The sequence below is a fragment of the Protopterus annectens genome, chromosome 7.part0 (assembly GCF_019279795.1).
Source record: "Protopterus annectens isolate FY-2018-M chromosome 7.part0, PAN1.0, whole genome shotgun sequence".
In the NCBI taxonomy this organism is placed as follows: domain Eukaryota; kingdom Metazoa; phylum Chordata; order Ceratodontiformes; family Protopteridae; genus Protopterus; species Protopterus annectens.
Genome location: NC_056739.1, coordinates 954,133,383 through 954,148,753, shown reverse-complemented (window position 1 = coordinate 954,148,753; position 15,371 = coordinate 954,133,383).

The window sequence follows — 15,371 nt, the reverse complement described above, 5'->3', positions numbered from 1 at the left end:
TTTCTGTCACGCTCTGCTTTACCATTGCCTCCAACCAATAAATCATCTACTATTATGGCACAAGGACAATCCCCCAAAAATTTGCTCCATTGCACGCTGAAAGACTTCACTTGCAGAATTTATTCCAAATGGCATCCTTAGGAAACTATATCTGCCAAACAGAATACAAAAAGTAGTTAGAAATGAGGATTTGTGATCGAGCATCACTTGCTAAAATGAACTATGCATTCAAGATTGGATTACAGCGACACTTCTTTGATTGTGTGTATTGGATGATATGGTCTCTTTAATGCTTTTTACAGATCTCTTGGGTCAATACATATTCTGATTTCATCTGAGCATTTTTATGACCAGCGACCATGGATGACACCCATTCAGTTGGTTCTGAGACTAGACAAATCACTCCTTGCTGCACCATTTTATCCAACTGAGCTTTAACTTTATCCTGCATAGCACTCAGAAATCTTCTTGCTGGCCTGACTACTTGAGTGACCTCTGGGTCTAATTTCAAGGAATACAGAACTGGAAGTTTGCTAACTTGTCATTGAAAGCATCTGCATACTCTGAGAAAATGGCTTTAGAACAATTGGAACTTGGAACTGCACTTATGTGATGGACTTCTTTAGCAAAAGAAAGCAGATTCATTCTTAAACTATCTTTTAGACCCAATAAAGATTGCACTGGTCTTTGGACTACATAGAATAACAAGTTGTAATAGTTCTCAGCCAGATAACATGAAAGGACCACAGGACCTTCAGTTTGAATTTCTTCACCTTCACAAGCAACAAGTCTTGCACTACTGGCCACATTGAGTTGTTTGTTAGTTCTCACTTTGGCAAATGTGTCTGCTAATATAACATTACATTTTAAATCAGTGTCTACTTTGAGCTCTGTGGATTTTCCATTAATCCAGACAATACAAAACACTTCACTTCTTGTCAATAAATTCACTGCATCAACTCTTTTACCAAGCACTGATACACCATCTACATAGAAAACTGACTGCTTGGGCTCTACATGATCAACTTGCTTTTTTGTGTGACATTTCTTTACAACTGTGTGAAGCTTACTTGATTTGCAAAACTTTTGGCACTGGTTCCATATTTTATACTTGTAACATTACTGACCAAATGCTAAGCACTTCTCTCTTTTAGACTCATGATTTGCATCACAATTGTGACAGTTATGAATAAAGCTACACTTGGGCTTTGCTGATTCATGATTGAACTGCACTGAGCTTGAATGCACTCCTTTCTTAGAACTTTCTGGATAGCCACATGCCTTCCATGGAAACCCTGTAGGTGCCATGTGCTTGGGCCTTCTTTTGTTGCCACATGTTGCATACTATCTACATTTGCTCTGGAGCCAGTTGATACCATGCTCTTCTCACTCGCAAGCATACTTGTGTGTTTTTCTGCCACGTCATGGATTTGACAAATCTCTATGGTTTTGCTCAATGTTAAATCATTGTCATGAAGTAAAATCTTTCTCACAGCAGCACTATTAATACCACTCACAAGCCTCTCCTTTATTAGCTTGTGTTTTAAGTCACCAAACTGAAAAGTTTTAGCTCTATTTCTCAAGTCAGTTATATAAACTGCAAATGTTTCCCCCAGATTCTGATGTAATATTCATCTAGGAGTTACACATTTCTCTGAACTTGCATTTCAAACACTTGGGGTCTTCCTCTGATTCAGCCTGTACAACAATATGATGATTTTCATCTTCTCCTTCATATACTGCAGGTGCATACACAAATGAATGCTCTCTTTCTATGGCCTCTTACCCAGCTAGGTTTAGCAAAATGAGTACCCTGGTGCATGCATCTCTATCTGCATAAGCTGCTTGTATAAAAATATCATACTCTTGCTCAGATATTCTCCATTCTTTGCAATATGCTGATCAAATACAAGTGGTAGAGGCTTTCAAAATCAGTTTGCCATATTAACACATACCAGTGGAGGGTTTTGCAAATAAGCACACACATATACACATGCACATTGCCAGAAACCTATGCCAGTATTTATAACTTTGTCCAATGCCTTTGTGCTTCTGAATTTGTATCTTTTGGGCTTTACAAAATTATGCTAATGGACAAACATATAGTACCTTTGAATAATTGGACTTTGTGAAATAAACTTCTTGGGCACTTTATACTTTTGCAATATCATTTTGAAAGGCTAAACTGCTAAAGTTATTTATCATCACTTTGCTAAAGTCATTTATCATCATTTTAATAAACAACTTTACGAAGCAACTGAATAACTCTTGGGCACTCTAATTCTAACTCTTGTAATATCATCTTTTGCACAAAATCACTTCTTATCAATGTAAGAAACATATCAATTAACTACACAATGCAAATAAATCGAACAACTCTTGCCAAAAACTCAATACTACTTTGATGTAATTGCAGTTTGTGAATAACTGCATACAGCACACTGAACGGTCCCCAAAAATGGTGGTATCTTGCTAGGCAACTCTTTACAGTATGAGAAACACTCTGTAATGGTGGCACTTTGTGAATAGACACACCCAGCACAAGAAACGTTTTGAAATGGCTATACTTTGTTGTTCATGAAATAGTTTACACACAACTCTTTGAAAGACATGCACAGTAATAAGCATAATTAAGCACTTTTACACACTTTGATATACGTTGAATAACTTTATTTGTGCCCTTGATACAATATGAAGTCATAATTATGCCAAAACACAGCACTTTGTCAAAAAACATGCAGTTGTCTTGCTTTGTTTTTGCTTAATGTGCCCTTTTGCCCTTATTATATTTGTTTTGCTCATTTAAGCCCTTTTCATGTCCAACATACTTTTCTTGTGCTTGTTTTACTCTAAACATGCCCAGTTTTGCCTTAAAAACACTCATTTTGCTCTAAACATGCTTGTTTTTGCTATACTGTTAATTATTTCATCAAATACCGTTATTTTAAACATTTCCTTTAGTTAACAAACCTTTCTTGCTTTCTGCTTGCTCAATAATGTGGTTTGTGCCCTTGTAATGCCCCTTTTTGTCTTTTGTATCAAATAAACAATTTGTGTTATTTCTCATTACCTTTAATTCTTTTCTGGCTCTGTTTGTACTCTTTTCTCTCAATTTTACCTTCACTAACATCTCTGCACCTCATGGCCCTGAATATTATTCACTTCTATCATGGTTCTGACACCATGTTTTTCTCCTATCTAAGACACAATAGAAGAGTCTTCGTGGGTTCTTTTCAAGCAGCTTTATTTTATACAAACACATCACTATAGATGTTTACTGATTTTAACTTACGTAAGTTATATACAAATTAACAACTGGGATCTTGCATACTCTCTCCATGGGTGCTCTTTCAAAATGGCACTAGGAATTTCATGCGTTTAGAATTTATACGTGCATGGATAGCCTTTGCAGGCTTCTTAAAGATACAGCATACACATCACTTGCACTCTGATCTACAGTATGCAAATGGAGAAAGTTTGTACTTGAGTGGTAAAAGAAAGGGTAAGAAGGTAATGTAATAAGTGGAAGAGGTGTAAGTAGTGTGAGGAGAGATGTAATAGCAAGCTAGGAAGAAGGGAAAAGGGAAGGAAGGTGAGTAGGATAAGGTTAAATAAAGAATGAGGTACGCTAGGAAGGATGGGGAGGAAAGGAGATGGTGTGGAGTATGAAGAAGTTAGAGAAAGTGATTTGTATACATAAGTAAAGATAGGTAAAGAATATTACTAAATGTTTAGTGCTGTAAACTTGTCTTAAGAAGTAGGAAGGAGGAGTGTGGAGGAGGGAATGGTGAGTTGAGATGGATTAGTTGGGGCGAGTAGTGGAGTAGTTGAAGTTGAGGCTTTTTATTGGTTGAGGTCAATTAGTGGGAGGAGCTGAGTAGAAATAAGTTTAGGTGCAGTGGGGTGGGTGGGATTTTGGGGTAGGATAGAGAGCAGAGTGAGCCCGAGTGGAGCAAAGGAGAATGGAGTGGGCTGGATCAGGCAACTGGAAAACCCAGAAATTACTGAGAAAAAGACTATCAGCCAGCAGAGACCTCAAGTCAATGTCTAAATAACATAATGCAAGGTCTCTTCTTTAACTTTAGCCTTCTTAATTTGAAACAAACACAGAATCATGTAAAATATGGTTAACTGGGGACATGTTATTAATGCTAAATGAAAAATATCCTTGAAACTTATGTGCACCTATAATGACTGAGTACTAAGCTATAAAGTGAATAGGAAAGGGGCCAGCCTAACAGTATCATCCGTGTAAGTGTGCACGGCACTCAACCATTATACTTATTGTTAAGGTTAGACATAATGCATGTAACAGCAAATTATACTATGGAAGGATATACTTTGTTGTACAGAATATTCTTGCACAATTTGTTTCCCCATTTCAGCAATGGAGGGGAGGTCTCCTTAAAAGGTGCAGGGTTCAGGTGGGAGCAATCACACTTGCAAGGGTGGAAAACTGAGTAGAAAGAGTGGCGAGCACACTTGTCTTTTGTGGTAAAGCCCTGCACACTGTGCTTATTGTGGACATTGCCTCATGTAAAAATGCATATAATTGAGACTCATTTAGTTCTGTTTAGGGGAGTGTAGAATTTCTGATGAAAATCACATTTCTAAGATGTGTTAGAGCAAACATGAATTGATGAGTGGTTTCCTTAAATTGCCTATTTGTTGAGAATGTTAGGATAAACACATATTTATTTATTTGGCATTTGTTTATGGGAAAGTCTGAGTGGGTCATGATATATCTAGTTTCAGTGGAGTCCCAGGGAGAAAAGCTCCAGATACATTTGGTTAACAGAATGAAAAAATAGACAGACATAATAAAGTCACAACATTCAAGCACAAATATGACAACAACACATTAGTTTGTCAGAATGAGAACTTAACAGACATAATAAAGTCATAAGTGTGAAGACTGGTAGAGAAGGGGTGAATGCTGCCAGCCTAGTCAAATAGAATTTGATGCATAATTCTATCATTTGTAAATATAAATGTAAAATACAGGCTTGTTTCTTAAATGAATGCCATAAACAAACTTTACAACAAAAGGAAGAAACTTTTGCAGAAAAGAGGAAAATCCCAGGATGCAAAAAACTCCCTTACTAGCCTCAGTAAGAAACTGAGATGCCTCATAAAATCCTCCAAAGCTAGTTACGAAAATAAAATTGCCAAAGATTCCAAAGACAACCACAAATCATTCTATAACTATGTCAAGAATCTAAATGGCAATGCTCAGATCTGCTCTGAGCTAAAACAGAATGGCATTAAATATACTGATCCAAAGGATATTGCCAATATCCTGGCAGATCGATTCAGTGCCAACTTCACCCCCTCTCACCCCCTAAATGGCCCATCTCAATACCAGAAGATTGCCAAATTCCAGTAATAACGGCCACACAGGTACAAAACGCACTCTCTAAAGCCAAGAATACAGCATCCATGGGACCAGATGACATCCCGGGCTGTGTACTACATGAACTACAATATGAACTGGCACCTCACCTAAGTGTCATGTTTAATCATAGCCTCACCTCAGGTTTCATGCCCACTGAGTGGCGCAGAGCTACAGTTATCCCAATCCACAAGGGGGGATCCACCTTGGATCCCGGAAACTACCGCCCCATCAGTCTGACAAGCTTCATCTGCAAGGCCATGGAGTGTATTATCATGGAACTTATAAACAAAGACATTGGCAACCTTCAAACACTGGACCCCACCCAGTTTGGGTTTGTGAAGGGCCAATCTTGTCTCCTGAACCTGATTGACTTCTTTGAATCAGTCTCCAGAGCCATGGACAAGGGTAAGGTGGTCCACACAGCCTATCTAGACCTTGCCAAGGCCTTTGACACCATCCCCCATGCTGGAATCATAGATAAACTTACTAAGTTGGGCATTAATCCCTATGTCACCCAATGGGTTGCTAAATGGCTTACTGATAGAACCCACACTGTAAAAGTAGCCGACTCCAAATCCAGCTCCAGACAAGTGACAAGTGGAGTACCTCAGGGTTCAGTCCTGGGGGCTCTTGTTTGGCATCTACTTCTCTGAAGTACAGGTCAACACTAAGGGACTCTGGCTAACAAAGTTTGCAGATGACTGCAAACTGGGAGCCATTATTGAATCCCAAATGATGTGGATACTCTACAAAAGGGCCTTACAGAAACAGATGCTTGGTGCCAGAACCATGGGCTCAAGCTCAATGCCAAGAAATGTATTGTTATCCCTTTGGGAAAAACATGTATCCATGAATTACCATATAGGTGGCAGTACACTAAACACAGAAAGTGTGATAAGAGACTTAGGGACACAGGTGGACAGTGGTCTCACCTTCGATAACCACATCGCCACAACAGTCAGGAAATCCTTCTATGTGGCACACCTCATCATGAAGGGCTTTTCATCCAGAAAAAGGAGGTCATTGTCCCACTGTACTCATCCCTCATTAGACCCATTATAGAATACAATGCCCCATTTGGTATGTACCTCTCAAGACATCTGCAACAACTGGAAAGGCCTCAGAAATACCTCACTAAAAGAATCACAGGCCTAAAGCAGATGCCCTACGCTGACCGCCTTAAAAAACTCCAGCTATACTCTGTCGCATATCATCTACTCAGAGGCGATCTCTGCTTAACATACAAGGCCATGTCAAACCCAGAGCTGTTGGACATGCTACACTTAAAGAAAGCCCAATCCCTCAGAGCTACATGCTCCAGGGATCTAAACCTTGTCATCACAATAAACAAAACATGCTGGAGAGATAGGTTCCTGACCCAGAGACTCCCCAGACTCTGGAATACATTGCCCATACATGTCAAGCAGAGTGCCTCTTTGGACATCTTCAAGAGGAACCTTGACGATTGGATGGGAGAAAGGAAATTCACCCCAGGGATCACGTCAGTCGCCCTGCTAGACAGGGGTCCAGGAAAGTAAATAATGTGGGAAGAAATAGCCAGGGAATTGTTATGGCTAGGCTTGTATAGGCCCTAGGGCTGATAGCCTAGTACCAACCTATGAACCTATGAAAACTCTGTAAAATGTGAACGTCAAGATTGTAGCAACATTGACATCTGCTGTAAGGAAAACTAAGCCAAGTATTTCAAATGTTCTTTGAAATTAAAATTATGTCTTGTAGATTCCTTGATCTGTAGAGCTCAGAGTCATTTGGTCTTGGGTATCGTATTCTTTCTATTGTTTTAACTTAAGGAATAATTACTAGAGTGTGCATGTGAAATGTCTTTTATTGTTGTAGTTTCCTGAGCAGGTGTTAGCTTGCTAATGTAGCCTCTTGGCCTGGGGAACTCCAGACTAAGTGTCAAAATTATGTAATATGTATACTGGGAAAACCTAAGTGTCAAAATGATGCAATCTGGGAGGGCCCAGCAGAAATGTTTGAGTGATTTTAAAAACTATTGTTGAGAAAGAGACTGGAAGCATTTTAATCTTGATATCCAACCTTCAGCACTGCCTTATGCTCTCTTTATGAAAGTAAGTTACTTTAGAAGTATGTTTTCTTGTAAAAATAGCTAGGACTATAAGATTAGACTTAAGTATTTTTCTGTTATATCAGAACCTTCCTACTGTATTGTTTTAAGTTTCTGTGTGATCTCTGAACTCTTGGATAGTACTGTGGTGTAGTAGTATTGTCTTTTGTTTTTAACAATTTATTATTATATATTCTAAAACCTTTTACCTGTGGCTGGTTTGTGTAGAGTTAAGTTAAGCTCTAGAGTACATTGCATATTTATAGAGTTTATTGTACAAAGCCACTCTAATAAGCCTTAGACTGATTAGTCACACTTACCAATTGGATAATAATATTGCACAGTAATAATTTGACACTGTTTTAAGGGCCTTTGGGTAGCTGATAAGTATTAGTTGGTGGTGGCAGTAATTACTACCGTATAGTCTGGGTAAAGGGTACAGCTGGAGAATCTGTGTCAGCCTTTCCCAGGAGTGTCTGTGAAGTTGTATAAATACTTATCTCAAAGTGTGTGTGGTGTGTCAGCTACCTGGGCAGGGACATGATGCACTGGTGGGAGAGAGAGGGTACTGGAGGTTAGCTTGCCAGTTAGGCTAAGATCTGGACCCTATGGCTGTGCCAGTGGGGAATCTTACTGGGGACCTGGGGAGCAAGGGAGCAACCAGGCCCAGACTGACTGTGATCTATGTGTGCACTTAGGGAAATTGTACATTACTGTGTGTATTTGTTAGCCTTTCCTCTTATATGAGACACCCTCCCTGGTGTTAGTGGTAAGGATTGAGGCTCCTTTAATTGCTGGGCCAGGGCATGGCTGTCACATTGTGGTTTGCAGTGGTGGGATCCACTTCACATACTAATTGGCTTGTAGTGGTGTGGGTAGAGTGAATTCTGTAGCTTATGTACAGTGATCTCTTAAGGTGTTTTGTACTCTCAAACAGCCACTCAGTGAATATTCAGAGTTCAGATCACAATTGTTTTATTTATTTTGTTAGCTTAGTTAGTCAGGATGAGCAGGCAGCATGTCAGCTGTGGAGTATGGAAAGCTGACAAGGAGCCAGCTGGTGGAGATGTGCCAGGCTAGGGGACTAGTGCATGGAAACCTGACTAAGGCAGACCTGATTGAAGCCTTGGTTACAGTTGCATCAGAAAACAGCATCCAGGAGGACAATCAGACTGGAAGTGGAGATACAATATCCTCAGAGAATGAGCAGCTCAACCTTTCTATGAAGGACAATCAGACTGGCAGTGGAGATACAATATCCTCGGAGAATGGACAACTCAACCTTTCTGCAGTGAACTTAAAAATCCAGCTGAAGCTAAAGAGATTTGAGTTGGAGGCTAGGCGTTTGGCGATAGAAGCTGAAGAAAAGGAGCATCAGAGGAAGCATGAGAAGGAATGCTGACTCTTTCCCAGAGTAATGGAAGTAATAGTGAAGGGAGTAACTGGACCCCAGAAGCACAACAGGTCAGTAAATTTCTTAAAGAAAGGATCATTTTGATAGTTTCATTCATATGTTTGAGTAGGTATGCCAACAGTATAGTGCTGACCAAAGGCTCTGGGTACAGTTCCTGACCCCCTTACTCCATGGGAAAGCTGTAACTTGTATATCACAAATGCCTGACTCTGTCTGTTTTGAATATACTGCTGGAAAAAAAAGTCTTTTAGAATATTTTAAGCTAACACCTGAAATGTATAGGAAAAAGTTTTGTGAGCATTGATGCAAGGCAGATGAAAGTGTGTGTGAATATGTTGCTGAACTGAGCACTTATTTTCATAGCTGGGTGAGTGGATGTCAGATCACCACTTTTGAAGGGCTGGCAGACCTTTTGGTGTGGGAACAAGCCCTTAGCACTTTGCCTGAGGACATGAGGATCTGGTTAGCTGATAGACAATGTGCTACTTCAGATGAGTTGTGGAAGAAGGGAGACCTATACCTGGCAAGCAGGGCAGCCCTGCACAGGAAGGGGATCCCTAGTACTGCTCATGGGTCTAAAGGAACCCATGGTGGGCAGCACAGACTGCCCCAACAGAATCTGCCAGTAGCAGGGGAAGCCACTTATCCAGGTACATGGCCAGACTTCCTGTGGAAGGGGAGCTGGGAAGGGTTACAAGGAGAGAGTTGAGACAGGCTCAGCTCTCAAACCCTACACTGCAAGGCCCGAGGCAGGTAGTTAGGGAGGCATCTGATTTTCAAGGTAAGGGGGAATCTGTATACTGGGACAAAGGGTTACTATACAGAGAGTGGACCCCTGAGGGAGGGCCGGAAGGTGAGAGTACAGCAGTTGGTAGTGCCTAGAGCTTACCATCTGGCGCTTCTAGCCATAGCCCATGATATTCCCTTTGCAGGTCATATGGGCATAAAATGTACAAAGTGGCGTATTATGCAGAACTTCTATTGCCTGGCATTTTCAGAGATGTAACAGGGTACTGTAGGACCTGTGAGCAGTGCCAAAAGGTAGGCAAGGCAAGAGACAAGGTGAGAGCTCCTTTAATGTCTTTGCCTATCATTGAAGAGCCATTTTAGAGGGTAGCTATGGATATTGAGGGTCCTCTGAGTACCCCATGTTCCACAGGGAAAAAGTATATCCTAGTGGTAGTGGATTATGCTACACAATACCCTGAGGCCGTGGCTTTGTCCTCCATTGAGGCAGAGAAGATGGCAAATGCTTTGTTAGAAATTTTCAGTAGGGTAGGTTTCCCAAAAGAAATACTGACTGACCGAGGTGCCAATTTCATGTCATACCTGCTGGCTTGTCTGTGAAAGTCCTGTGGGGTGAAGTACATGAAGACCATCCCCTACCATCCCCAGGCTAATGGTATTCTTGAGAGGTTAAACTCTACAATCAAGTCCATGCTACAGGCATTTGCAGATCAGTTTAAGAAGGAGTGAGACAAATATTTGCCATATCTGTTGTTTGCTTACAGAGAGGTTCTCCAGGAATCCAAAGGTTTTTCACCCTTTGAGTTGATGTATGGGTGTAGGGTGAGGGGACCTCTAGATTTAATTTGAGATGAGTGGGAAGGTGAGTGTGAACCTCACAAGGAGTCTGTTGTGGCATACGTCCTAAACCTCAGAACAAGGCTTAGGGAATGCATGGGCTTGGCCCAGGAGAACCTGGCAGAAGCCCAACAACAGAAAAAGGTGTGGTATGACAGGAATGTTCGAGCTAGAGAGTATGCTGTGGGGCAGCAGGTAATGGTTCTTATTCCTGTCAGACACAACAAGCTGCAAGCAGCTTGGGTGGGACCCTACAAGGTGATAAGAAAGGTGACTGATGTTAACTACATGGTGGAACTGCTAGGCAGATGGCAGGGGCACAAATTGTACCATGTTAACATGATGAAACCTTACCATGATAGGGAGGCCCTTGTGCTGAGCATTTGCAGTGGATTGCAGGAGGAGTCTGAGGGAGATCTGGGGACTGATCTCCTCAGTGAGGCTTGGGCTGACACCTTGATGGAAGGGGTAGCAATGTCCCAGCATCTATCTCCTACCCAGGTTCGAGAAATCCAAGCAGTGTTCCAGGAATTTGGGGACATGTTCACTGGGAAACCAGGGTGCACCCACCTGGTGCAGCACTAGGTGGATACAGGACCCCAAAGGCCTATTAGACAGGCCCCTTATAGGGTGCCTGAGAGTGTCAGACAGTCTCTGAGGGAGGAGGTACAGGAGATGTTGGAACTAGGAGTGATTTAAAAGTCTAACAGTCCCTGGGCCTCCCCAGTGGTGCTGGTGCTAAAGAAGGATGGCAGCACTAGGTTCTGTGTGGACTACAGGAAATTAAATAGTCACACAGAGTTGGATGCTTCCCCCATGCCTAGGACAGGTGAGGCCCTAGAGCAGCTGAGTGGGGCTAAGTATCTTACAACCATTGATCTTACCAATGCTTACTGGCAGGTGCCCTTGACTCCCAGTGCTAGAGAGAAGTCAGCCTTTGTGACTCCTTTTGGCTTATACGAGTTCACAAAGATGCCCTTTAGCATGAAGAATGCCCCAGTGACTTTCCAGAGACTGGTGGATAATATCCTAGCAGGAGCAGGATGGTTTGCCTTCGCTTACCTAGATGATATTGCCATCTACAACCATTCCTGGCCAGAGCACCTTCAGCATGTCATGGAGGTGCTGGACAGATGACAGAGGGCAGGGTTGACCATTAAGCTGAGCAAATGTCAGGTGGGTATGGCAGGGGTCTCCTACCTAGGACATAGGGTGGGGAGTGGTAAGATAAGGCGAAAACCTGCCAAAGTGGTGGCCATTCAGGCATGGCCTGCACCTGTTACTAAAAAGCAGGTGAGGGCATTCTTAGGGACAGCAGGGTACTACAGAAAGTTTGTCCCTAGTTATAGTACCATAGCTGTCCCCTCACAGACCTGACAAGAAAGAACAGACCAGATAAAGTAGTGTGGACCCCAGCATGTGAACAGGCATTCCAAAAGCTTAAGGAAGTTTTGAGAGGACCCCCTGTATTAGCCAGTCCAGATTACAGCAAATAATTTGTTGTGCAGGTGGATGCTTTGAACCATGGGATGGGGGCTGTGCTTAGCCAGATTTCTTCATAGGGGAAGAGCACCCAGTGGTTTATCTCAGTCATAGGCTCCAACCCAGGGAGGAATGCTATGCAGCCATAGAAAAGGAATGTCTAGCTATAGTGTGGGTACTGCAAAAACTTCAGCCTTATCTGTATGGATGGAAATTCACTGTTATGACAGATCACGGCCCTCTAGTATGGTTGAACAGAGCCAGCCAGCAAGGTGCCAGGTTGCTAAGATGGAACCTGGGGGTGCAAGCATATGATATGTCAGTGCAGCACTGCAGTGAGATTAGCAATGCCAATGCAGATGGGCTCAAAAGACAGGGAATGGGGTGAGGTACCCTCAGATAGACCTAACCTTCTCAAGCGGCATTTATCAAGGGCCACTTGAAAAACTAGCCTGAGTTCTCCAGGGGGGAGAGATGTGAAGACTGGTAGAGAAGGGGTGAATGCTGCCAGCCTAGTCTATCATTTGTAAATATAAATGTAAAATACAGGCTTGTTTCTTAAATGAACGAAAACACTCCCTCGGATTCACCAATCTCCCATGCAGGACTAGTCTAGTGTTTCACAGAAGCGGCAGTTTAGGAGGAGGATGGCAGAGTGCCAAGCATATTAATGAAGGCACGCTACCTGACCTCCTAATCCTACACGGAGCTTGGATGAGTGCAGGAGGCGTGTCTGAGAGCACATCCCTCAGAATAAACATGCCCCTGCAAAGTAGAACAGTAGAAATGTAAATAAATGAGCGAGACTGCTCATAGATGTCCACATATCCCACCAACAGTCCCCCATGTGTACAACAGCAATAGGACATAAAAATAAAAAGAAGTAACCCCTGTATTTACTTCTAAAACACCGAGTACAGCTAAACGTAAGTGCACAGGTGTGCCCATCGCTTAGCTATGGTTAAAGCAGCATAAAAGGCTAAAGAGGATAACAAGAAAGATATAGCAAATGAAACAGCACAGCAATAGCGTAGTGGTCAGAGCATCCGCCTAATGAGGAGGCATTCCCAGCTCGAGTCCCACTGCAACACATACCATTTTCCATGTGTAATCTATATACGAACATTTATTTACATTTTATTGCTGTATAACCTACTAAATAACATTTAAATGTGAACTGGAGTACTGCATGAAATGCACATGTAAAGAGTCAGTACCATAATGAATAAGTCAGCAGTAAGCAGGCATAAGTACAGATAAGCAGTAGTAAACATATGTAGGCACTAGTAAGCGTGTGCATGTGCGTTTGGGTGGGGTGAAGCACCGCCAACACAGATCAAGCAAAGGAGATGCTAACTGCTTGTAAGACACAGTGACTGGAAGTCAGCAGTGCTAACCTCTGCACAAACCCACTTACAACTGCTTAAAAGTGCCTTAAGCATACCGTATCCAATGGCCAGTGTCACGTGTGATTCAGTGTACGCTAATGGAGTCAGTCGTAGGTATCACAAAGCATACGTGGCACACAAGGTTGGCCGGTATGCACATGAAACACATATCCAGCAATACCAGTCAACATTACCAGATATGTAGCTAAAGATATATGATATATATATATATATATATATATATATATATATATATATATATATATATATATACATATACATACATGTGCGTAGATATATACAGATATATAACTATGATAAGATACAGCACCTAAGAATGACATATGTTCACAGGCCATGGCAATGGAGGTGAGAGGCCCAAGCAAGAAACGTGTAACATGTAGCATGAACCACCCCCCCCCCCCAGCCGGATGGGGGAAGCATACAAACAAACCCACAAACAATGTAAACAATCCACTACTCCACAGACCACAGGCAGGATACAACTGGGGGGGGGGCACAGTTGCTCCGAGAAGTCTAATCTTGGAACAGAGACAGGAGCATCCCTTGCGGGACACCCCAAAAATTGTCTTGTTATAGGAGGAAGCCCGTATGATGACCTGTCAAGGCAGGGTGTGTACATACCTGGACTACAAGGGTGGGAAAGCCTGATGACCCATGGGTCGAGACAACATTCGAGATGGGTCTCGTGAAGTGGAGAGTGGGCAGTGTGTAGTGGTGTGTTTAGACCCGACCTGCACCCAGAGTAAGGATGAGTGCTGTAGAGGAGGTGCGGGTGGGGGAACCATGGGTAGGTAATTATGGGTCTAGGCATGCTGGTGATTGCTGGAGTGGGTCTATTCAGACAGCCCCAGGGATGTAAGCAAAAGTGTTCATTGGGCAGAGGCACCGCCCAATGAACAGCCACTCCCGCTACAAGTCCCACTGCAGCACAGTCTGTTTTACATGGCAAAGAACAGAATAACCAGATGTAGATGTAAATGTGTAGAGGTATGTTTGTGTATATATACCCATAACTACATGGAGATATACCTCTCTCTCTCTGTAGTACAAATGTATACATACATAGACAGACTATATATAAATACCCACATATAGATATATACATATGCAGACACCCATACATCCATATGTCGTTAGATATGTGTGTGTATATATATATATATATATATATATATATATAAAATATATATATATATATATATATATATATATATATATATATAAATATATATATATATATATATATATATATATATATATATATATACATATACATATATATATATATATATATATATATATATATATATATATATATATATATATATATATATATATATATATATATATATATATATATATATATATATATATATATATAGATATATATATGTATATATATATATATATATATATATGTGTGTGTGTGTGTGTGTGTGTGTGTGTGTGTGTGTTTGTGTGTAAATATGCACGTATATATAGCTAGGATGTGATACAGCAGTTAATATTTACATATGTTCACAGGCCGTGCCAATGGGGGTGAGGGGTCCAGTCAACAAACGTGTAACACATAGCATCAACCCCCCCCCCATGTTCACAGGCCGTGCCAATGGGGGTGAGGGGTCCAGTCAACAAACGTGTAACACATAGCATCAACCCCCCCCCCCCCAGCTAGACCAGTGAAACATACAAACACACAATAAAAGTAAACACACCACTGCTTCTCAGACTACAGGCAGGATACTACCAGTGGGAGAGACCTGCAAAGTCTAATCTTGAAACAAAGACATGAATGTCCCTTGTGACACACCCCAAAAATCCTATGATTTTCAGTTTTCCAGTCATTATACAGATGTCCAACAGCAGGCCACACATGTTCTCGATCTACAAGGTAGGGGAAGCCTGATGATCCATGGGGCGAGACAACATATGTGATGGGTCCCGAGAACTGGGGAGTGGGTAATATGTACTAGTATGGCCAGACTCGACCTGCAC